The 24,233-nt window shown below is 36.4% G+C and overlaps 1 long non-coding RNA gene across 1 annotated transcript in view; it reads left to right on the top strand.

The window, feature by feature from the left end:
- LOC120530566 overlaps positions 1-16,499 on the top strand; it is a 68,644-nt gene extending 52,145 nt beyond the window's left edge. Inside the window, exon 2 of the long non-coding RNA XR_005633992.1 lies at positions 16,235-16,499. This is a non-coding gene — a long non-coding RNA (uncharacterized LOC120530566). The remainder of the gene's footprint in view (positions 1-16,234) is intronic.
- Positions 16,500-24,233: the final 7,734 nt, after the last annotated feature.

Below are 24,233 nucleotides of genomic sequence, written 5' to 3'. Positions count from 1 at the left end.
GGCACAACGCAAGCCCTGCTTTTTTCTTCTGCCACCATCCTTCAGCCACTCGCAACGATTGATTGCTCCAACTCCTTGGGCATTCAACAGGAGTAACCGTACCTGCTCAGGTCACAATTCCTGACTGCCTGCCTTGTCTCTGTAGCAGCAATGGCTAGGGCCATGATCCTATTTCTCTGAATTTTCTGATCATTTCTTTTCCTTTAACCTCTGTCTCTGTCTACTCTATTATACTACTGATCAAGCAGTCAGCTTGCCTCGATCCTAAACCCCCAGCACAAGTCCAGCTCATTAGCCTTGCCCACACTCACAGATCCTGTGTCACACTGGTTTTATTCTAAAACCTGCACACTGCCATGGACACCTAATGTGCAGCACTATGCCTCAACATCCTAAACATATGTGTGTTTGGTTAACTGACATCTCTGACCTTACCCTGTGTAAGTTGGACTGCGGCCTGTGATGGGGTCTATGGTTTGTTTCTGATTTACATCTACTGTTGCCATAATACGTGCCAAACTCACTTCACTGCTGACATTAATTTTGGATTAAATGGGTGTGAAATTTTAAGATTAGTTGGTACTTCACTGTAATTCTGTATTATAAGATTGAATTTGGGACATAAAATATGCATTCAAAATTTGAAACAGCATTGTTGCATTATTAAATATCAAAGTTGCTGGTAACAAAACACCACAATATAAATACAACAGGACAGACTATTTACAAAATCTCTATCCTTGTGTTTTAAGTGTTCTAAAATGTATACAAAAATATTTTTAGCTTACTGCAGTGGGCTGGCGCCATGCCCGAGTTTGTTTCCTGCCTTGCGCCCTGTGTTGGCTGGGATTGACTCCAGCAGACCCCTGTGACCCTGTAGTTAGGATATAGCAGGTTGGGTAATGGATGGATGGATGGATTTTTAGCATAGATGCTATAAGTGTGGCTATTCTACATAACAATACTACCAAAGTTAACACAGATAAGGACATATTTGTATTCATTCTGATTTACTATAAATTATTAAAAATATAAAAACTGAAATTTAAAAATTTCAATAAATGCTGAAAAGGTTTTTTTTTATGCTTGTCCTCATCCAACATTATTGTCTTTTCTCAGTAATTCTGGCCTTTTTCTACAGATGGTCAGCAGCTTGCTTGTTTGTTTTTCTTTCTTCTTGTTCCCCCTCTGTTTTGTGCTTTGAGGCGTTTTATGGAAATCTAAGGTTACACGTTTCCCTCAGTGGCCTTTCATTATGAAGACATTAATTTACCTCTCAACTGCAGATTATCTACGCTGGATTATCTGTATTGATCTTGGCAACACTATTATGTAGGAATTGGAATGAACTGCTGTTTGAAACTAAATATAGATTGTGTTTTGTTTGGTATCACATGTTTGGATAGTAAAAAAGAAGATGAATGTAACAAAGTTTTTTTTGCATTACATTTTTGGTCAAATAAAGCTGCGTTAAAGTAAATGTTCTTCCAGAATACTATAATATTGTGTTAATACTTATATAAGAAGCAAAATGTTACTGCAAAAACTAGTGGTATCTGTAATGAACTGCATAACTTTAAACTATCGCCTGATTTTCTCTCTCTTTCTCCTTCAATTTGTTGTCGTGCAGTGGCTGTCATGGAAAATTGATTCCCTGCTGCAATGCCACGTTGCATTATTTACCACAAAAGTGCTTGTAGTATGTCAGAAATGTACGTAGAAAAGTATTCCAGAAATAATTGCTAAGTGGTGCATAAAGCCTACGTCCTTATTAGTAAGACCAGTAGTATCATGCTGGCCTTCAGTCATTTGGCTCCTGTGTGCTTGTATGCCTTATTGTTAATTTTTTCAGCATTATTGATAAGATAGCATCAGAAGGCTAATGCAATAAAAGACAGCTGGGTGGAAGAGCTGGAAGAATCAATAGAAGATGTAATTGATAGTTCATTATTTTTAGATATTGTGCAGTCTGCATTACAGTGATATCACAGATAACATCCAACATGAATAATGTGCTTGCTTACTGATATTTTAGTTTTCTTATTTTAATACATCATACATGTATGTTACGATAAATATAGCAAAAATAAACAAATGGACTTCTGGAAAATTTTTATTTGTCTGATTGGTGTGATTTTCTGCCCAAATTATACTTCTGTCACAATTCAGGATATTTCTATGGGCCAACTATGTTTCCAAAGTGTTTTTGTGATGTATACGTGCTAATAATTGTGTTCAGTTGGATGGCACACAGAGTTGCAGAAACAGCTGCACAGGACAATGCTAGTTTAGTCACGGTCCTTTAATGTTGTCCACATGTTGTTGTGGGATTTTTGTTCCCATTTATGCTGATTTCCTTTAACATCCTAAGTTTTTATATTCATTGGTAATACTAAACTGACCGTTTTATTAATGAGTTTGTGTTTTCCTGGATGCCCTGCGATGGAGTGATACTTGCAATCAAGGCTGTTTCTCGAGTTGAGTCTGATGCTACCAGGCATGGCTTTGCTTTCCCAAGACCTTAAAATTATGTTCATGGCCTCAGACAGATGGGTATATTCAGCATGAATTCATCCTTGTTTATTGTTGATACAAGTCCGACCAACATGGTGCATGTTGGGTAGACATGTAAGCACTTATCTGTAGTGTGGACCCCGAGAATGCTTCTTCTATTAATATTTATCCTCACAAAAATTTTGTAAATGTTATGCACAATATTTAGAAATATTTCTAAAAAGGGTAAACACATTTTAAACTTTGTTGGCCGTATTACTAATTGGATTTTTAGAATATATAAAACAATTATATTTTCATTGGGAAAACACCATTGGTTTATTTTGTACATGTGTTTTTCAAAAGCATGCATAACTTTTAAACATTGCTAGATTCCAGATATTGCTTACATGTCTTTATTTACTTTGTATTTCAATTTTAAAATCATAAGTTCTTGAAGAAAATGTTTAAGAACAATTGTGCGCAGACACACTAAACTAAAAACGTTGAATCATGCTATTTGCATGAGCATTCAGATCCAACACCTCAACTCCTTATGGCCTTTGGCCAATTACCTCTCTTGAGGTAGATGTGAACCAAGTTTGTACACTGGTTAGTTTGTTCATTCTTGTTTCAAACACAGCACTTGTGGGTCACCTGTTTCTGAACCAGATTTTCCATGGTGTTGATATGTCAGAAGCTCGACGTAGCTACTGAAGGATAGTAGCCTTTTTACTTGATGCTTCATTTAAAGCTACTCACTCTTTCAATTGCTTCCCCTGCAAGTGCGGTTTGACCAGCTCCTAGGTTTTGCTGACATTAAAGATGAGATTATTGTCCTGGCACCCACTAGGTCAGCATGCGGAAAGTGAAATATATCAAACCATGGTCAAAAGAAAACAAAATAATATTATACTTCACAAAATCAATCTTTGGTTAAACTGATCCAACCTTCTGTGTTTGTGTAGCTAAGAAAAAGAAACCACACCACTGTCATAACTGGCATTTTCAAAGCTAAGCTCTAACCAACTGAGCTAAGTGATTTAATAATTAACATACTGGAGTTTGTTTTTTCAGCATTATCTAGAGCCTTTTCCAATAGTCTGCCATAACAGCTTTCTAAAGTGATTTATTATCCATTATGCCATAGTCATGCTGAGTGTTTTGTAAAGCAGAGCAGACCTATCATCTGTGTAATCTACCATTACATCTACATCTAAAGAGGTTTTTTTTTTGTTATTCCAAGTACATTGATAAAATCATCAAAGAAGTCTCCTGGAAGCAAATGTCATAGCATCATTGTTTGGAAAAAGTAAAGAATCTTGGTTTCATTGCTCAGTTTCATCTTCTCAGTATTTATTTTGATATAAAGGGTACTTTTTATAACAGCATATTGTTAGTATTAAATTCATTTTAGAGGTGCTTATGTTCAAACTTTCTGAACTTATGTGTGTATAATCCTCACATGATCTTTTGTTTTGTTTTTTTGAAACAATTTATAGTTCAAATGATTGTTTATTCCAATTTTGTGGCACTTATAAGTTAACCAGAAAAAGCAATAGTTGTCAAAGTATCCAAGAAGTGATATTTTAGATTTTCGCATAATTTACTTTGTCCACAAATGTTTGGGTTGTTTTTTGTTTATTTTTCCCATACCATAGTATAATATGACTGTTATGAAATGGAGTTTTCAGAAACTCATTTGACTAACCTGCCTAGATGAAGCTCACCTAAAGTCAGCCAGGCCCCAAATGTTACCTTCTGGATTCAATTGGAGCAGGCCACAAAAAAGGCGAACTGGCTAAGAAACACAAAAATATGCACAGATATATCAAAATGCTTGTGAACAAAAAGTGAGACAAGGTATGTTTATGAATATGAAAAATACAGGAAATAATAACAGAGCTAAACAAGACAAAAGGAGATACTTATAAGGTAATCCTACAGCAAGCAAATCCAAAGACACCATCCAGAAATCTACAAGAAGCAAGAAAGTCACAAACCCAGAAATTCCAACAAAAACAGCAATACTCACGAATACTTCACAATAAATGAACACTTGATCTTCTTCTCTTGAGCCTTCTCAGCTGACTTAAATAGCCAGAAGAAGGGCTCAGTAGTGGTAATGTCAGGGTGGTTCTACCTCCTTGGGCTCCACCCACAAAGAATAAGAACCATACTGTACTTATGATTAAGCTTAAAGAGAATGTGCACAATTAACCAATAATAAACAAAAATGAATGAAATACCATGAAAAATATCAAAAAAGCACATAAACGTGTTAATACATAACAATGACAACTTTCTCTGTCTATAAGGTTTCCAACAAGAAATTACGAAGCAGACCAGCATTTTATCTGAAACTAAAAGGAAACAGGAAAGGCCAAGGACCAGAAATGCACTGCTAATAGATTAATCAAACCAACATCTTGAAATATTAAAACAGAGTATTGCTATCAGCTCTGAACTTGCAACAACAACATTTATTTATATAGCACATTTTCATACAAACAGTAACTCAAAGTGCTTTACATAATAAAGAAAAATAAGACACAGTAAGAAAATAAAATAAGTCAAAAAAAAAAGAGATAAGATAATAGATAGATTGGTTGTATGTACCACTAATGGCACTGCTTCATTAAAGAGAGATAGAAATGTTATAGACATGTAACATAGTAGTTAAAACTGCCACCCACCTGGATTTACTTTTCTATACTCCTACATCCAAAGGTTTCCCTTTTTATGTGAGTGTTTAAAGGTGCCCTCCTGGCCCCTGTCTTTATATTTGCTTTTTCTTGCACATCCCTAAGACAGGCAAGTATCTTTGATTGGTAACTGTAACTCATCCCAGGGATTTGACTGGGTATAGTAATGGATTCCAATGCTGTCACTGCTTCCCAGAAGTTGCGATTTGTGACATCACCTTGACATGATTATATAAAATAATATTGCATTGTTTTTAATTGTTCAGGATTAGGGATGATATACAGTGGAACCTCGGTTTGAGAGCATAGTTCGTTCCAGAATCATGCTCGCAGTCCAAAGCACTCGTATATCAAAGTGAATTTCCCCATAAGAAATAATGGAAACTCAGATGATTCGTTCCACAACCCAAAACTATTTATATAAAAATGATTAATACAAAATATAAAGTAAAAATACGTAAAACAAATTAACCTGCACTTTACCTTTAAAAAGAATCATGGCTGGTGTGAGTGAGTTTCTAAACTCATGTGGGATTCCATCCAACGGGACGACATGCGGAAGAGTGCCCCAAAGCAATCGCAGTCTCCCAGCGCTGTAGCAGTTCGCCATATAAGCGCATCCAAAAAGATTGCAGACATGGTATAAGCGCCTGCCGTTGATGGGTGATACAAGGAACATTATAAACATCCCGCTACAATAAATAACAGCGCTGTTGCTGTTTCAAGCTGAATAAAGCTGGTGTTGTTAAAGTATTGAGACTCAGCTTTGTGTTCTGGGGCGCAGGATGGGGACTCGCACTTCACAGCACACATGTGCGTGCGCGCACACACACAGTCACAATGCTGTAGTAAACAGTATACGCTCGTACGGATGTTGACTATATGAGTGAGGCACACAGACTCAGACGGAGAATAGGAGATGATTGCCCTCAAGAGAAGAGAGAGAGACATGTGAGCGAGCAAGCAAGATAAGAAGAGATGCACGTGAGTGAGAGAGATAAGGAGAGAGAGAGATGCGCTGCACTCGAGCGAAAGAGATAAGGAGAGAGAGAGAGAGAAGAACCATCGGCTCAGTTGTGATCACATGACGCTCAGCAGACAAAGTGTATCCATACTACTCGTATTGCAAGACATCGCTTGTTTATCAAGTCAAAATTTATTAAAAAATTTTGCTCGTTTTCAAAACACTCGTAAACCAAGTTACTCGTAAACCGAGGTTCCACTGTATAATGCATGTCATGGTGTGTAGTGGGTGTTTTCCCACTTTTAAAAGTTTTTTGAATAGTGTAGGTTCTTTTTATTTATGTTTAGGTCTAAAACATATTGTTAGTCAACTTTCTGATTTTTCTCTCATCTTCTGAACCAAAACCATTCTTTTCTTTTTTGAAAATTTTCCATGCATTGCCAGAATTCTTCCATTCCCTGTACCCCTGTAATGGCATGGGTGATTTCAGAAAATGAATAGATTGAGTAGGATAAGCATAATGTTTCCAGGATGCTTCATTTGTGACCGGAATATACATGTATATAAATATGTTTTTACTCCCACTCACTGAAGTTTGGTGCTGTCATCTTGCATCGGCTCAATTGCATGACATGCTTCAATGCATTTTAGCTTGTTCATCCATCAACATATTTGCCTCCATCACAGAATTTGTGTTATTGTCTTATAGGTGGCAAAATACAGAACTTTATGAACATGTTAGCTTCCAGTTCATGACTGGAGAATTTATTTAATCACTGCACTACTGGGCAATTTTCAATTAATTTTTGCATTTCTTCATTGCATATAAAGCCTCATTATTTGATTTAAGGTAAAGCCTGTATTCTCTGAAAAGGTTGACATCTTTGGGAAGTCATGCAACATCTGTAATATTTAAGCATTAAATGCAATGGAGCAAAATAAGGCAGTGTTTTTCGTAAAGGCCACATACTGTTTTCAACTAGAGCAGACTTGATTGAGAGTGTTTACTGCTTTGAATAGAGTTTTGTGTTAATTTTGGCAGCTAATTTATTCCATACGTTGCTAAGCTGTTTATAAACATTCACTTCTTCTGAATTCCCACAACGTCGACCTCCTACTGTAAAGTCTTGGAGCTGAGATTACTTAATACTGACTAGTTGAAAACAGCAGGTCTGAAGTATCTACTGATACATCCATCCATTATCCAACCCGCTATATCCTAACTACAGGGTCATGGGGGGTCTGCTGCAGCCAATCCCAGCCAACACAGGGCACAAGGCAGGAAACAAACCCCAGGAAGGGCACCAGCCCACCGCAGTCTAATGATACAGTGAATAGTTATTTGCTTCTGCTAAATTTTACTGGTAAGGGGAATGAGCCTTGGTTACTAGAAGACAGACATTTACTAGGACATAGTAAAATTAGTACTTCAGTTAAATAAACAGTATGTAATGTATCTAATTCAAACATTAATATACTTAAATCTAAAGTTTTAAAATTGACCTTGTCTCTTTTACTTTTATGTGCCAACTTGGTGTCCTGTTTCTTCCAAGTCATTGCCAACGGACTAAAGAAATGAGAAAATGTTATTTGCAGTAATTAGTCAGCTCAAGGAACACCTACGCTGCTTTATGCCAACAAATTCTCCAAGCAGCCTGTCAAGGCAGATTTGCATGACAGATAGAAATGTCTTCCAAACCTCAAACATAATTATTCATCTTACCTCTAATCCCCTGGAAGGTGAGAGAAATAATCACTGATCAGTCATCACCTTTTAGACAGCTGCTTGATGATTCTGAAACCAGAAAATAAAACTTATGATGTTATGTTCTCATCCGCCAACATTGCACTTTGTTTATTCTTTGCTATACTGGGTTCCTATAGAGTTGGAAAAAATCTTATTAATCTAGTGTTAATGACAAAATGTGTGTTTATTAATGGAAATATGATAAAGATGTGTTATATGAAAAAAGTGAACTGCATTAAACTAACAAAATGGAAAAACATACTGTAGAGACTCATTTTATATAACCACAGAATGGTTTTGAGGGTAGTGGACATTTTAGTATATGAAGTTGCAATATACTATGCATTTGTAAAAGAATTTTTAATGTTTCTTTTTTTTCTTTTCTTTAATTGTTTATGGTATGCAGACAGTAAAATATTTAAACTGCAAGTTCAAAGCTCCGTATTTCAAAGGCAAGAGTAAAAAATTAAATAAAGTGCTACTTCTTTAAAGACTGAGAAATACAAAATACAATAAAAGTTGGGAGTTCTGGTTAGTATTTTAATTCTGAAGATGGAAGATGCACACAACCGAATGACGCGAGCTATTCGAGTTTTCCTGATAAACTGTTATTTGTAGTATGTAAAAATAATGAGGGACAGTAGTGTTGTACCATAAGAAATACATAAATTGGGGGTTCTTTTCCAGCTTATTTGTGTCAACATGTTCATCTAATTTCTGTAAATGTTTTGTCAGGGTATTTTGTGTTCTTTCAAAATGTAAAAAACTGCATGTTACAGTAGGTTGGTTATCTCTCCATCAATTTTATAAACCTTTGTATCCAGAGCAAAGCAAGAGTGAAGTACTATTATTTCCATTATTTTTCTTTATCTTCTTAATCCAGTTTTGTTCATGGAGAACCAGCTCATTAAAAATTAAATGGTGCAAGGCAGAAATTGATCAGAGAAAGGGTTTGTTAGCTTGAGGGAATATTTTAAATGGGTGTGTTAAAAGTGAGCATAACCTTGCAGTGGAATAGTGGCCAGTCCAGAACTAGCATTTGCCCTATGGTTGATCATGCTGAAATAGGCTCAGCCTTGATGAGATTCTGTAAAGGAAAAAGACAAGGATAAACCTGATATCCTTAATTCATTACTGATATTCTGAAGAAGCTTGTTTCAATATTGTATTGGGAGAAGCCAAGCCTATCTGGGAATCATTCAATATAAAACTCTTTATAACACATACTTTACTCTAAATCACAATAATTTGTTCATTTGAACCCTAAACCAGTATTAGTTAACAACTTCTTTATTATTCATTTCCAGTGTATATTATAATGTAACTTAACACAACCGTGTGCATCCTCTGTCTGTTAGCGCATCTGTAGCTCTCAGTTTTGGAGCATTAACTTGTGTTAAGGCATTCATCCTAACTCGGAAGAAATTACTGTCAAGATTTTTTTAAAGGTACCAAAGAGACAGAGGTCACTTGGTGTGTGTTCCAGGCTATGATGTGGATGTTCCAGCAGCTCCCCCACAGGCACCACAACAATTCACAAGTCATGAGACTTGACTACCAGTACATAGATCTCTATCAAATTGTAACGTATGAAGACAATCACACCTAAAACATGACCACATGACAACAGCTATTGTATTTCTGTTTAGACAGGCCATACAGACATTGGGTTAAAAGGGAGAAGACTTTATGTTACTTTTTTAAATACCCTCATATCAACACTTAGCTCATTTATAGCCACTTCAACTACATAAAAAATCATAGATATAAAAAATCATCAATCCATTTCTAAACCCACTTAATCTAGTTCAACATCACTGAGAAAAAGGAATTTAAAAGTTTTAGTTTACAGCAAGGGGTCCTCAACCCCTGTCCTGGAGGGCCAGAGTGGCTGCAGATTTTTGCTCCAACCCAATTGCTTAATAAGAAGCACTTATTACTCAAGTAACACTTCTGCTTCATTTTAGTTGTCTCGCTCATTAAGATTTTGAACTCTTATTGCTTATTTTATTCTTAAGCAGCTGTATTCTTATTTTTTAATTGCTCCTAATTAGCAATATCATGCAAATGACAAAAGAGACCAGCATTTCTCCATTTAGCTTCTTACCATTTACAGCTGTGTGTATTTATCATGCACTATTGGGTTTAATCAAATATTTGGAAGGAAAGTGAACAGAAAAAAGTGAAGGACTGAGAACTACACATCCATTTTAGTCTTCAAATCATTTGGATGATAACCTTAGAAAGAAGAAGAAGATCTAAGATATGAGAATTACCTGACATGGCACAGTTAAAGCAAAAATAAGCCATGAAATTAAATTATTGGCAAGAATTTCTTTCTAATTAAGCAACTGGGTTAGAACAAAAACTTGCAGCCACTGTGGCCCTCCAGGACTGTGATTGACAGGATATACCGAAGTGTAATATAGCATTAAAAATGAGTACCTATAACCCTTCTTATCATCAACGATTCACAAAAAAATTAATTATCTATATATTTATAGGAATGACTAAGCATTATTCAATATCATGCCTTAGTTACAGCTAAAGATATCTGTTATGTGCATGCTTATTTAGCTAATGCAATACATTAAAGACACAGTAGTTTCCTCAATAAATACACAAGCAAGCACTGATTTATTTAATATTTTAACAAACTCTTTGTTTACCTTGTCTCACACAAGCTCATCTGAGGTTTGCCTTCTGGGCTTATTTGACGTAAGCACTACCTGTTGCGGGAGATGGACGTCTGAAGCTGAGCTCCATTAGCAGCTGTGTTATTTTTTCTATTATTTCTTATTATCCCGAGGTATCCTGTATTTATCCAACCCGAGGGTTCTACTACAATATATGCAAGCATATATAAACATGGTTGGCAAGAAAGGGGCTCAGAAAGAAACGGAAAAGAAAACTAAAGCTACATCCAAGCCTAGACTGGCAAGTCCAAGTTCAAGGTATGGCCTGTTAGAGACTGACCTGGAACAGACGGGAGAAAGCCCAGACTCCTCTGAACCACAGTCTGCTGCATCGTCTGCAGTTGAGAGTGATAATGGAAGCGAATGTGCAAGTGATGCAGGTCACGATAGCTCGCCGATTGGAGAAGATCATTTAAAACTGGAAAAGGCTTTGCAATCCACGCTTTCACCTACTCCTTGCAAGCCGGGAACATCGGCTGTAATACAGCCCGCCGCTTCGTCTACAGTGCACAAAAGCAGAAATGATCTGTCCGAACTGAAGGTGATGATCGCTGAGCTCAAGCAAGAGATAAAGAATAATATAAAGAAAGAAATAAATAGTATGCTCAAGACAAGCAAGAAGATAAACGAGAACACAAGTGAGAAGCTGCGGCGGGAGCTGCAAGACCTGCGGCAGGGTAATAAAGACTTGGAGAAACACGTATATAATCGCTTTGAAGAGGTTTTTTAAATGTATGCTGAAAAAAATTGAGGAGCACATTCAGGAAAATGCGTCTAAACTGAGCACACTTGCCGATCAGCTGGAGGATGTTAAGCAGACATTCATGACTCAAACTGAAACATATGAAAATCTAGCATCCACCTCTGATGGAAAAGCAACAGCTGTCAATTCCGAATGCAAAAAACTCAGAGACAGACTTGCTGCTCTGGAAGATGGATACAGAAGGAATAATAATAGAATTGAAGGTCTACCTGAGAATTGCGAAAGTCCAAACCCAGTGAAATTCGTAGCTGAACTATTCTCCAAAATATTTGGAGAGGATTTTAAATCAGACACCGAGATAGCTGCAGCTTATTGCATACAGAGATTGAACAACTCTATACCTAGGACTTTTATTGTGCGCTTTGATAAGTTACAATTTAAATTAAATGTAATGTCACTTCTCAGACAGAAACAAGAAATTATATTTGAAAATAACCTCATTCGTATTTTCCCTGATTTCTCACCCACAACAGCTGCTAAGCGCGCCTCTTTTTATAATATTAAACAGCGCTTATGAAAAGCCGATATCAGATACAGCCTCTTGTATCCTGCCAAACTGAAAGTGGAGATTCAAGGCAAACATTACGTATATACCAGTATGGAGGAAGCAGATAAAGAGTTAAAAAAGCTGATCCCAACACTTTCCTGAAATACGACAGTAAGTCATACCCTGTCATGGTATCGTAAAGAAGATATCACCGGCTGTCTGATCCGCTTGCAATGACAACTGGTACCATAATTATACATCCTTTTCCCTTCTCGGTCACTATCTGTTTTTGTTTTAATTACAGTTTTACAAGTTTATGTATGTACGCGTGACAGAAATTAAGTTAGTAACCCTTTTTTTTTCTTTCTTATTATTCTAAAGGAGACTGTTAAAGATCATATCCTTTGGTTATTATTGTTGTTATTATTGCACTAGGGTTTATTACGCTTATCCAGGACCATTATTTAACACCATTCTGTGGGTTTACAATCTTAACATTTCAAGAATGTTGAAGATTTTCTTTTCTTTTTTTGTGTTTTTTTTTTTTTTTGTTATGCTTATAGTATTTAGACTGTATTGGCAATAGATATATCAATTTTAATTCACATACACCACCGCTGGGGGCTTGTTTTGTTTTGGACGTGCTCTGTTTCTAGGTATGTCAGAGGACTGGAACCTTGTGAAGTGGGGTTCAGCCTCACGTGGGATGACAAAGGGGTTGGGTGGGTGTAATAGGGAAGGGAAGAAAGACAGCAAGCTATCTCTAATCTATCCTTTTAATCCTTACAATTATAATTACTAACGTAACAATGGACTGCATGGCAATAACCCCTAGGAAAATTAGAAATTAAGATCAACGCTGTCTCACGTTGGTTAAGACTACAAAATGACATGAAAACTTCAGAATCGATGTCTCCAAGACGGGACAGTTAATTTTGTGAGCTGGAATGTTAAAGGCCTGAACCACGAATTAAAACGAAAGAAAGTACTCTCTCTGCTAACAAGTCTAAATGCTAAAACAGTATTTTTACAGGAAACCCACTTATTAATCAAGGATCAGTTCCGGCTGCAAAAAGACTGGACTGATCAAATGTTCCATTCCAGCTTTACAAAAAAAAAACTAGAGGTGTGGGAATTCTAATACATAGAACAGTCTCATTTGTAGTATCAGATGTTGTATCTGATCCTGAAGAGAGATACATGATTGTTATGGGTAATTTATTTATTTTGTAAAGTGAGTTTGATAAATGTTTATGCACCCAATATGGATGATAGGGAATTCATCCAAAATGTATTTGCATCCATTCCCAATGTGAACACTCATAGAATTAAAATGGCTGGGGATTTTAATTGTGTTTTAAATCCAGACCTAGATAGGTCTCCTGTCACAGGGGCAATGACATCTAACACTGCAAAGACAATTATACAATTTTTAACTGACTACAACTTATCAGACCCGTGGAGATTATTAAACCCAAATTCAAGAACATATTCCTACAACTCACCAGTGCATCATTACTACTCAAGAATTGATTATTTTTTGTAGATAACCATTTCTTGCCTATGATTAAATCCTGCAAGTGCGATGCTATTGTTATTTCTTACCATGCCCTCATTTCTGACTGAGAGCTAAAATCATTATGCCCCACATACTCATCTCGCAGATGGTGTCTTAACTCACTTTTATTAGCAGACGAGAACTTTACAGAATTTATATCAAAACAAACCAGTTTTTTTCTAGAGACAAATATATTCTCAGAGGTCTCTGCAGGAATATACTCACCCGCAAAGTCAAACATCCCAGAGATTTTATTATCATTGGTTGCAGAAAAAGCATTTGATATGATTGAATGGAATTACCTTTTCACCACATTGGAGAAATGTGGGTTTTGCCCGAACATTTGTGCATGGATTAAACTACTGTATACCAATCCAGAACCTTTAGTTTGTATTAACAATATTAATTCAGACTACTTTAAACTAGAACGTGGTACCAGACAAGGATGACCCTTGTCACCACTACTTTTTGCAATTGCCATTGAGCCACTGGCAGTTAATTGTCGAAATGCTTATGAGATAAAGGGTAGTATCAGAGAACGACTAGAACAGAAAATTTCTCTATATGCAGATGATATGGTATTGTATACATCAGACCCACAAAATACTGTGCCTGATGTCCAAACTGCACTAACAGAATTTCAAAAGATTTCTGGTCTCAGAATTAATTTGACTAAACGTGTGCTCTTTCCAGTGAATTCTCAAGCACACAATATTAAATTGGACACCTTCCCTTTTATCATCGCAGATCAGTTTAAATATCTAGGGGTAAACATCACAAGTAGACATAAAGCTCTTTATCAACAAAATTTTGCTGTCTGCATGGAAAAAATAAGCAAGACTTACATAGATGGTCAACCCTTCATCTCACTTTAGCTGGATGAGTTAACATTGTTAAGATGAATAAGCTTCTCTTTTTATTTCAAAATATTCCAATATACATCAAAAAATCATTCTTTAAGAAATTAGATGCAACCATAACCACATTTATTTGGAATTCAAAACACCCATGTATCCAAAGAGTGACCCTACAAAGGCCAAAGGCAGACAGTGGCATGGCCCTACCTAACTTTCAATTTTACTACTGGGCAGCAAACATACAGCATATAAAAACCTGGACATTGACACAAATAGATGAACATAGGCTTGGTCTGCAATAGAAATAAAATCCTGTAGTCTCTCTTTATATTCCTTGCTTTGCACCCCAATAAATGCAAATCATTGCCAATATACTAATAAGCCAATAGTGCTTCACCCACTCAGAATATGGAACCAGTGTAGGAAGCATTTTAAGATAGAGAATCTTTTATCGGTGGCACCTCTGCGCAAGAACCACCTTTTTCAACCCTCACAAACATATGCAGTTTTTAATGTCTGGAAAACATTTGGGATTAAATCACTTAGAGATCTGTACATAGACAATGTCTTTGCATTCTGCGAGCAATTATATTCTAAATTTTACTTTCCAGTAACACATTTCTTTCACTATCTTCAGATTAGAAACTTTGTCAAACAGAACCTTTCCGATTTCCCTCATCTCGCACCTTCCTCCATGCTGGACAAAATATTGCTCGTTTGGAGGACTCAGACAGCATTTCTGCAATATATAAAATTATTTTGCAGTCCCTTCCTTGCAAAGATCCAAGATGACAATGGGAAAAGGATCTCTCCCTCAACATATCAGAAAAGGTGTGGAAGGTAGCAATGCAGAGAATTCATTCGAGCTCCATATGCACAAAGCATACAATTATTCAACTCAAAATTATATGCTTAAAATTGTCCAAAATTTTTCCAGGGCAAGATCCAACCTGCAAACGCTGCAATCAAGTTCCAGCCTCACTGGGTCACATGTTTTGGGCCTGCACCAAATTAACATCATTCCGGACCAAAATTTTTAAATGCCTTTCAGACAGCCTTGGTGTCACAATCTCTCCTAACCCATTAACAGCTGTGTTTGGTGTACTCCCAGATGGGCTTAAAGTGGAGAAAGACAAACAAACTGTAATTGCCTTTACTACACTACTGGCACGCAGATTTATCTTGCTCAACTGGAAGAATCCTAACTCTCTCCTTTTAAGTCAAAGGGTAACTGATGTTATATACTATTTGAAATTGGAAAAAATCTAATTCTCACTTAGAGGATCTGTACAGAAATTTTTCAAAACCTGGCAGGATCTAATCAATAACATTTTAGAATAAGCTTTAAAAGCACTGAGGAAGCAGATTTTCTCCCTATTCCTTTTTTTCTTTTTCTTTTCCTATTCATCTATATTCACTTATTAAATTATCTATTTACTTATTTTTGCTAGGTTTAAGTTTTATTCTGCTACCCATGCTGTTTTTCTCAGGGGTGGGGGTTGATTTGTTCTCAATTCTATTCTTGTAAAATTGATCAGTTTGCATGGAATAATGTGTGATTTCAATAAAGTCAATAAAATTAAAAAAATAATAATAATAAAATAAAATAGAAATGAGTACCTACAACCCTTCTTATCAGCAACGATTCACAAAAAATGTAAAAATCTAGGTATTTATAGGAATGACTAAGCATTATTCAATATCATGCCTTAGTTGCAGCTAAAGATGTCTGTTATGTGCATGCCTATTTAGCTAATGTAATACATTAAAGACACAGTAGTTTCCTCAATAAATACACAAACAGGCACTGATTTATTTAATTTTTTTAACAAACTCTTTGTTTACCTTGTGTCACACAAGTTCGTCTGAGGTTTCCCTTCCGGGCTCATTTGAGGTAAGCACTACTACTCCAGGACATGAGTGGGTGCTGTTGCTAATGGTATTGTCTCCTTTTTCTCTCACAGATCACAGAGGGCCACTGACTCCCTTCTGGTCCCACCGGTATAAAACCGAGGCACTCCCAGCAAGTGTCCTGTCATTTTGAAGAGAGCAGATTGCAGAAAGAAGCTCCTGTCCACGTATGGACCAGACTACAGAGCTTTGAACCTGGCTGATTGCTTTATTTTATTACTTAACATTTTGTTATTATTCTGCCATCAAGAGCCTGTTTAAGCTGTTTGGACTTGGAAAAAGATTAAAAGGGACAACCATGTTGGTCCCCCAAAATTTCTTCTGTGATCAGTGTGTTCCCTCGATTGATGACACTTGATACAGTAGTAATGTGATTGGAGTTAAAGGTGATTCACAATATTGCATCTACCACACATCCCAAAGAGAGCATAGTACATTAGTGTCTATTTGGCTATAGTTTTAACTTTGTAAGGCTTTAAGCTGGGTTGAGGTAGTTTGCATTGCACTGCTTTGATACATTAAATGTTTCCTGTGTAATTATTTCTCTGAATCTTATCTAAAATCACCAGGTTCTAAAATTTCTTAAAACAGTTTTACTTTTTTTAATGACAGAAATACAAAGTTTTCATCTACTACCTTTCCTGATCTCTTTAGACTAATAGCTTTCTTTTCAGTCACATTTTCATTTACTTTTTCAATTGCTTTCATTTAATAATTTTAAAAGCTGCTGCTGTGTTTTACAGTTTTTAGCAGGAATGCAGTGTTGCAATTCTTGTTAAAACAAATAAGTCATATAACAAATGATATATTATGTTAAAAAATAACATTTTCGCTATACTAACTATAAGTAGCATTATTAGTTTCAATATATAACATTAATGGATCCACCATAAGGAAATTCAAAAGGAAGAACAACTCACAACCAATCAACTAAGCCTCAACTATTTAAACCTGGCAAAAGCTCCCTCCACATTTGTTTGTCTTTCCTGTAGCCCCCCTTTCAGTTCCATCAAAATTCTGCCAAGGGTTTTCCACAGAGCTAAAAGTTCAAATGGGAGTCTGGTATATTCTGACTTGCCATGTTTCTGAAGTAAATACCTTGTTATTCTTAAAGAAATAACAGGAAGCTAGATGGTCCTAATGTTTCACTTAATTCTGTCCTATTCCAAATTCCAAATTGCATTACTTCACACAGATGTATAACAGGAAAATTTAGAAAACATGAACATAAGAAATTGTAGAAAAGAGGTTAAAGCAAGCAGTCCATCAAGACAGTTTTTAGAAGTTTTCAGCTTTCCGCTACACAACTGAACAATGGGCTCCTCATTGCCACTAGCCTTTGTGTGAGGAAGTGCTTTTTGATTTTTGCCATGAATGCATTTTCCTTTCATTTAGGCTTTTCTCTATTTAGCTGGAAATATTCTGCTGGAACAGCTTTACTATTATTTTTATGAATTCTGAGGATCTGAATTTGATCTGAGCAACACTGTGGTTCCAATTCCGAGCCATAAGGAATTTTCCCATTCATCCAACATTAAAATGGATTTTTCCCTCAGGTATCCTGTCATATCCTAAAGATGTGCATTTTAGTTTAACTGGCAACTTTGAATTGGTCTCATAGACAATGTAGGAGCCAATGAAAGCCTGAAAGAATTGGCAGCAATATTCATGAAAATATGAACTGCAAAATATGCATTTGAAGTAAATGATGTGTCACACTATCTCAAAAGAAATGCCGTTAAGAGAGCTGATAATGAAGGGCTGCAGGAGAAGCAAATTTCAGCACTCAAAATACTATATCAACAAATCTGCCTAGCAACACCAGTAGATGCACAAATGAAGCTGCACAACATCAACCTTCTGACTGCACATCTAAATGAATAATTAAAGAAATGTAACATTACTATCTAAATGGAAATGCAAATGTTCCATGACACAACAGCATTTTAACACATTTTATATCCACACACCAAAATGCTTATTCAAACTCTGTTTGCTGTTATTATGTCATATAGTGATGCAGAAAGATATAGTACCAGACAGCGGCACTTCCAAGAACTTGTGGAGGCCAGTAGATTGTGATTGTGTGTGTGTCTGCATGTCTCCACTGTCGAAGCGCTCATTACAACATGCAAATTAATTAGTAATCTTCAGTTACCTTGTGCTATTAAGCTCCTGAATGGATAACAGCAATTGTAGCTTTATATAAGTCTCTTGTTCAGTATCTTTTTTTCTCTCACCCCAAAACCGCTGTGGTGGTTTAAAACAGACAGAATGGAGGAATTTGGGGGTGGGTGTTTTAGGAAGAAACCCTGTGGGTGTAGCCTCAATGGCACAGAATTTTGCAGCTATTCACAACACACTTTTTAACTAGTTGTCCCCAGATGTGTATTCTTGTTTGAGAATCATGTCTGGTGCCATGGGGTCAGCCTCTTTTTGCAGTGTATGGTACTCAGTTTTTTAAATGCAGAATATGATTAATACTGGTATGTTTTTTTTTAAAAAAAGGTCCTTAATATGTTTTACTGGAAAATGAAGATGGCCCTGAAGATAACATGAATTCCAACAGGTTCTACACTCTATTTGTGCTTGAAGAATCAAGCTTAATTTTCAAAGAGCATATATATTTTATACAAGGATCAAGCAATGCATCAACAGCGTGCTGGTCAGAAAATCTAGGAGAACCTCCACTACTGTTCTATCCAATTCAGACTTGAAGGAGTACATGGTTATCTTGGTACAAATCAACCCTGGACAGGGATCTGGTCTGTCACAGAACAGGTGCACACTTGGGTCAAATTCAGTTTGCCATTAACACACACACAAATGCTAAATTTAGAATGTGGGAAGAAAGCCCACAAAACCATGGAGAGAATGTACAAACCCCTTACAAGCATTGTCCAGGTAGGGCTAACTAAAAGATAGCTGCAACAGACTTTATCTAATTTTATGCTAAAGTTAGCCACTCTTTACTTTTCCATTATTTACACTTTAAATTTTAAACTTGCATAACATACAGAATGCTCAAATGCATCTAAATCATGTCAAGCTAAGGTTTTAGAAATGGTACAATTAATATTTGCTGGCTTGAGAAAAGAAAAAAAGTGCACAGCAGTCACACAAAACATTCAATTATTATCTTCATAATACAAAAGTCAATTATACCAAAAAACTACCATTAGTCTTAAAACAAAAGATTGAGATGGATAATATAGTCCTGAGGGATCAAATGAGATTTGAAAAAAAATTTGACAGTTGCTTTCCAAGAATATCTGTTTTTTTGAAAAGTATTTTTATACTGCCAGTAGGTAAATGTAATATGAGACGGTTGGAACTGTTGCACGACACAACCACACCTTACTGGCAGTAAAGCTGATGTTGTGATCAGTGTTGTAGTTCACCTTGACAGACAATTGAGTTCAGAAACTGGCTTCTAATTTAGGATTACTATTTTGTTAGATGTTAAGAGAACTGTACAGACATGCATTGTAAATAACAAAGGCAAGAAAGAAATAATCTGTTAACTGACAGTTTGTGTCATTTCAGGAGTAAAATCTCTCCCGTGCTTTGCAGGTTCGTTTCCATAACAGAGAGCTCCCCTAAAAGTATTAGGCATAAAAAAGATACAATATATTTACTCTTTAATTAATGGATTTGCTTTTTTCAGTATCTTGTTGTACTTTATCATTAAAGATCAACGTTATGTTATTTGGAACAAAGCTGTCTGTGTACCTGTTGTGTGATTCTGATACTTAAATATAACCAAGTAAGGTGGCTGTTCTAATTTTGGGCTGAGTCTTAAAGGTTTGGATATTGTTTGACTCATGCATCAGGCAAAGTATACTTGGCATTTGTATGATGGGCACTGAATGGGGGCAGGGAGATGGCGTACAGGAGGTTCCAACTCATGAGTGGACACCATGATGCCCATTTAAAGGTGGGAGCTCAGAGGACTGAAAGAAAGTCAGCTGTTTCATGCCAGCCTTTTAGGTGGCATGTGTCTGAGTGCAAGGAGCCAAAAACTTCCCAATGACCTGATTCACACTTTTTTAAAAATGTATTTATAACATATACATTTTTTGATAATATTATTTTTGCTCTTATTTGAAGACCTTTCATTGCATCTCTATTATGGTTTACGGTTGCCAATTGTGATTTGGATATCAAGATGTCTGATGCCATAATGCCTCCAGTATAAAACATGATGGCAGCTTTTGGATTTATTTCTTATGATTCTTACACTTGTTCAGTTACTATGGATTTTGACTCATTACTAACATTCATTGAATCTTGATTTTTTTCATCATAATCAATCTGAATTTCTATCAACAACCTACATTAATGCATTTTGATTACTCTTTCGCTTCATCTTTTGTCCTTGTCCAAATCTGTCTTAATTTTAGTGTTTTTAAGATACCAAAGGCACCTGTCTTTTTAAAGTGCTCATAAACACTAAAGTCAAGTTTGACATTAGAACATTAGAACACTCTAGACAAGAACAGGCCATTAAGCCCAACAAAACTCAACAGCCATCACGTCTTGTCCTACTGTTACCACACTAGTTGGTAACTTATTTCATGCATCTATATTTCTCTGTGTGAAGAAAAACGTCCTAATGTTTGTGCAATATTTACCCATTACAAGTTTCCAACCATATCCCCATGTTCTTGTTGAAGTCATTATCTCAATCCACTGTACTAATTTCCTTCATAATTTTAAGCAATTTATTCATGTCCCCTCTTAATCTTCCTTTTCATAAACTGAAAAGGCTCAGCTCTTTCAATTTTTCCTCATAATCCCCCCCAGTAGTCCTGGAATCAGCCTAGTCATTCTTTTCTGGACTTTTTCCAGCACTGCACAGCACTTTCCTTTTTGTAACCTAGAGTGCAAAACTGCACACAGTATTCCAGATGAGGCCTCACCAGTCTGTTATAAAGCTTGAGCTTTACCTTCTTGGACTTGAACTGTACACATCGTGCTATATAACCTAACATTCTGGACACTGTCTGCCAGTTGATAGTGTAGAGTCCACTACGACTCTTAAATCCTCATCATAAGGTGTACTTTGGATTTTCAGATGCTCCATTGCATATTCAAACCTAATATTTTTACTTCCTACGTGTAATACTTTACATCAGTGCAGTGGTCTCAATGAGTGCCTGCTCTGCCAGGACTGGGGCTAGGGATCACAAGTGGGAAAAAGAGAGACCGGGATAATAAATAAGCGAGAGAAAGATTGTTGGGGAGAGAGACAGAGAAAGGGTAGTTTATTGTATTTGAGAGGCAGTTAACTGGTTAAGCCACTCCACTAAGCAGACACTGTTCAACATTGATTAATTTTAAAGCCATAGAATCTGCAGGTTTTGTTGTTTTTGATTCTCTTAAATTTTTTACCTAGCATATCTTTTACAAAAAATATATATTTGGCCTTGTAGTAGAATGTAAAATGAGTGATATGTAATATATAACTTGATGTCTTTAGATAGATAGATAGATAGATAGATAGATAGATAGATAGATAGATAGATAGATAGATACTTTATTAATCCCAAGGGGAAATTCACATAATCCAGCAGCAGTATACTGATACAAAGAAACAATATTAAATTAAATAGTAATAAAAATGAAAAAAATAAAATTAATGTTAGCATTTACTCCCCCAGGTGGAATTGAAGAGTCGCATAGTGTGGGGGAGGAACGATCTCCTCAGTCTGTCAGTGGAGCAAGACAGTGACAAAAGTCTGTAGCTGAAGCTGCTCCTCTGCCTGGAGATGACACTGTTCAGTGGATGCAGTGGATTATTCATGATTGACAGGAGTTTGCTTAATACCCGTCGCTCTGCCACAGATGTTAAACTGTCAAACTTTACTCCTACAATACAGCCTGCCTTCTTAACAAGTTTGTCCCGGCGTGAGGCGTCTTTCATCTTTATGCTGCCACCCCAGCACACCACTGCGTAGAAGAGGTTTATATGTAATGTTAAAGAGTCAGGAAACTGGACAAAGCAGTTTTCTACCCCCATTGTTACAGTGATGAGGTAAGCACGATCTAGGACACGGCGTATGGCCTAAATGCTTGTTATAACCCTGTGAATTACATTCTATGAGCCTTTCCCTGCGGGGAGGTCATAAACTGCCTAGCTGTTATGAAGGTGATCTTGATGTGACTGTTTATGATTGTCCATTCTGATCCATAACATCCCATTGGTCCAGTCATGCCAGAAAAGGATTGGATAAACCATGGGAGTTACTTAGAACTATTTGGTTCAGGATTTGTGATAGGAATGGTGTAAGTTGATCATTCTGCCTCCCACCCTCACCATCTGGTCTTGAAGAAAAGACCACCTTTCTCTTTCTTACTATTTTTCCATTATGAAGACAACTCTATCTTGGCAAACATATTGAAGCAGGCATGCAGCCTGTTTCAATACCCTATTCAAAGTCCCTTTGGTAACAAAGACCAAACCAGGCAGAACATAAGATTGAAACCCGTCTATGGATAAAGAATGTACTGCTACTTAGGCTTAAAGGTATTTTGAGGCATTTTGGTAAAGTCTACCTTATAAAGAGTATAAAAGTGGAAAGTAGAGTCACATTGGACCCTACACGACAAAACAGGCCTCAATCTGACATTGTTCTGGGTGTAGAGGTTGGCTATGAGAGTGTCTGTGCAGACAAAGTTTCTCTAACAAGAAACGGCTTAGAGAAAGACTTCTTCCTATATAGTATCATTGGTAAGCTCAAAGGAACATATTTGTGAAGCAATGAATGTACACATTTACGACTGTTGTGAAGTCAGTTTTGTTTAAGTATTCATTCACTCCACCATCAGTTATACCTCTGGAAGGACTAGGGCACTAACTGTAAAGCCAGCAGGATAAGTTTTGTTTTGCTGTTGACATCTTTTGAGACAAACCCTGTCTCCCAAGCAGCTCATGTTGAAAGCCCACCACATCAGAGAAAACAGAAATGAAGTAACAATAATACAGTACGACAAAACACAGAATGAATACACTCAACAAACAGGAACTAAAACTGACCATATACTCGGTAAAGTATTATCTGAAAATATGTAGTTGAACTCTTCAAGTGACTGATGCTCTGTTGATAGCCGTTTCCAGCTTTGAACTCAGTGCTGCCATGAAAGGCTCTGGCTCCCCAAAACTGTGAAATGGCAAAGATAAGAATGTTATATACTGTAGCTGTATACAAACATTTTTTTTTCTCTGAAAGTAGGAATTTGCAGCAACTAACAGCCTGTCTTCACAGCACATTACTTGTTTAATAATCTAACCCTTTAAGCGGGTGATTGTATTTTCTGCATGTAATTCAGTATGTTTGTATGTCACTGTTAAATAATCCTATCGATCCTCTTCTGAGTTGGCAAAAGTAACAGTAATATTTAACTTTGACTAATGAATATGCATAAACGTAAACTGAGAAAGCTGGCTAAAGTAGTCAGTCCTAATTCTCTATATGGAATGATCAGTAAAGATAAATATTATTCTTACCACTTCAGTTTGTAACATAAACTTGAATGTCATCCAGAAATTATATATAACAAAGCCTGAACAAAAAGAGAAGTTTAAACAGAGCATATTTTGTAGATTCATTTCACAAACTGTCCTGTCTCTCAACAGCTATAAATTATAGAACTGGTGCTGACAAAGCCTTGTGTAAATCTCACCATTTAAGTCCTTTACCAAATTTGTATCCTTAGAATTTCCAAAGCAGTAAGGACAGCAGAGTAATGTCCATCTCACTTTCAGCACCAGCTAAGTGGAGTTTCTTTTTGTGCTATCTGCAATTATGATTGTGAAAAGTAGTTGAATAGGCAACCAGGTCCACACTAAACAAGAGGTAGGCGTAGTGCCTAATGATCGTGTAAGATAATGTCCAGTTTCTGTAGATTTAAAAGTATACCATAATAAATTCCCTTTTTTATAATTACTTTAAACACTGCAGTCCTTTCTCCCATTTTTGCCAAACAGCAGATAGCTGTAGCCTCTTTGGGATCTGGCTTGAGCAGCACAGAGAGTGAAAATCTAAAACT

Source organism: Polypterus senegalus, chromosome 6 (assembly GCF_016835505.1).
Source record: "Polypterus senegalus isolate Bchr_013 chromosome 6, ASM1683550v1, whole genome shotgun sequence".
Classification (NCBI taxonomy): Eukaryota; Metazoa; Chordata; class Cladistia; order Polypteriformes; family Polypteridae; genus Polypterus; species Polypterus senegalus.
This window is presented reverse-complemented; position numbering and strand designations above follow the sequence as displayed.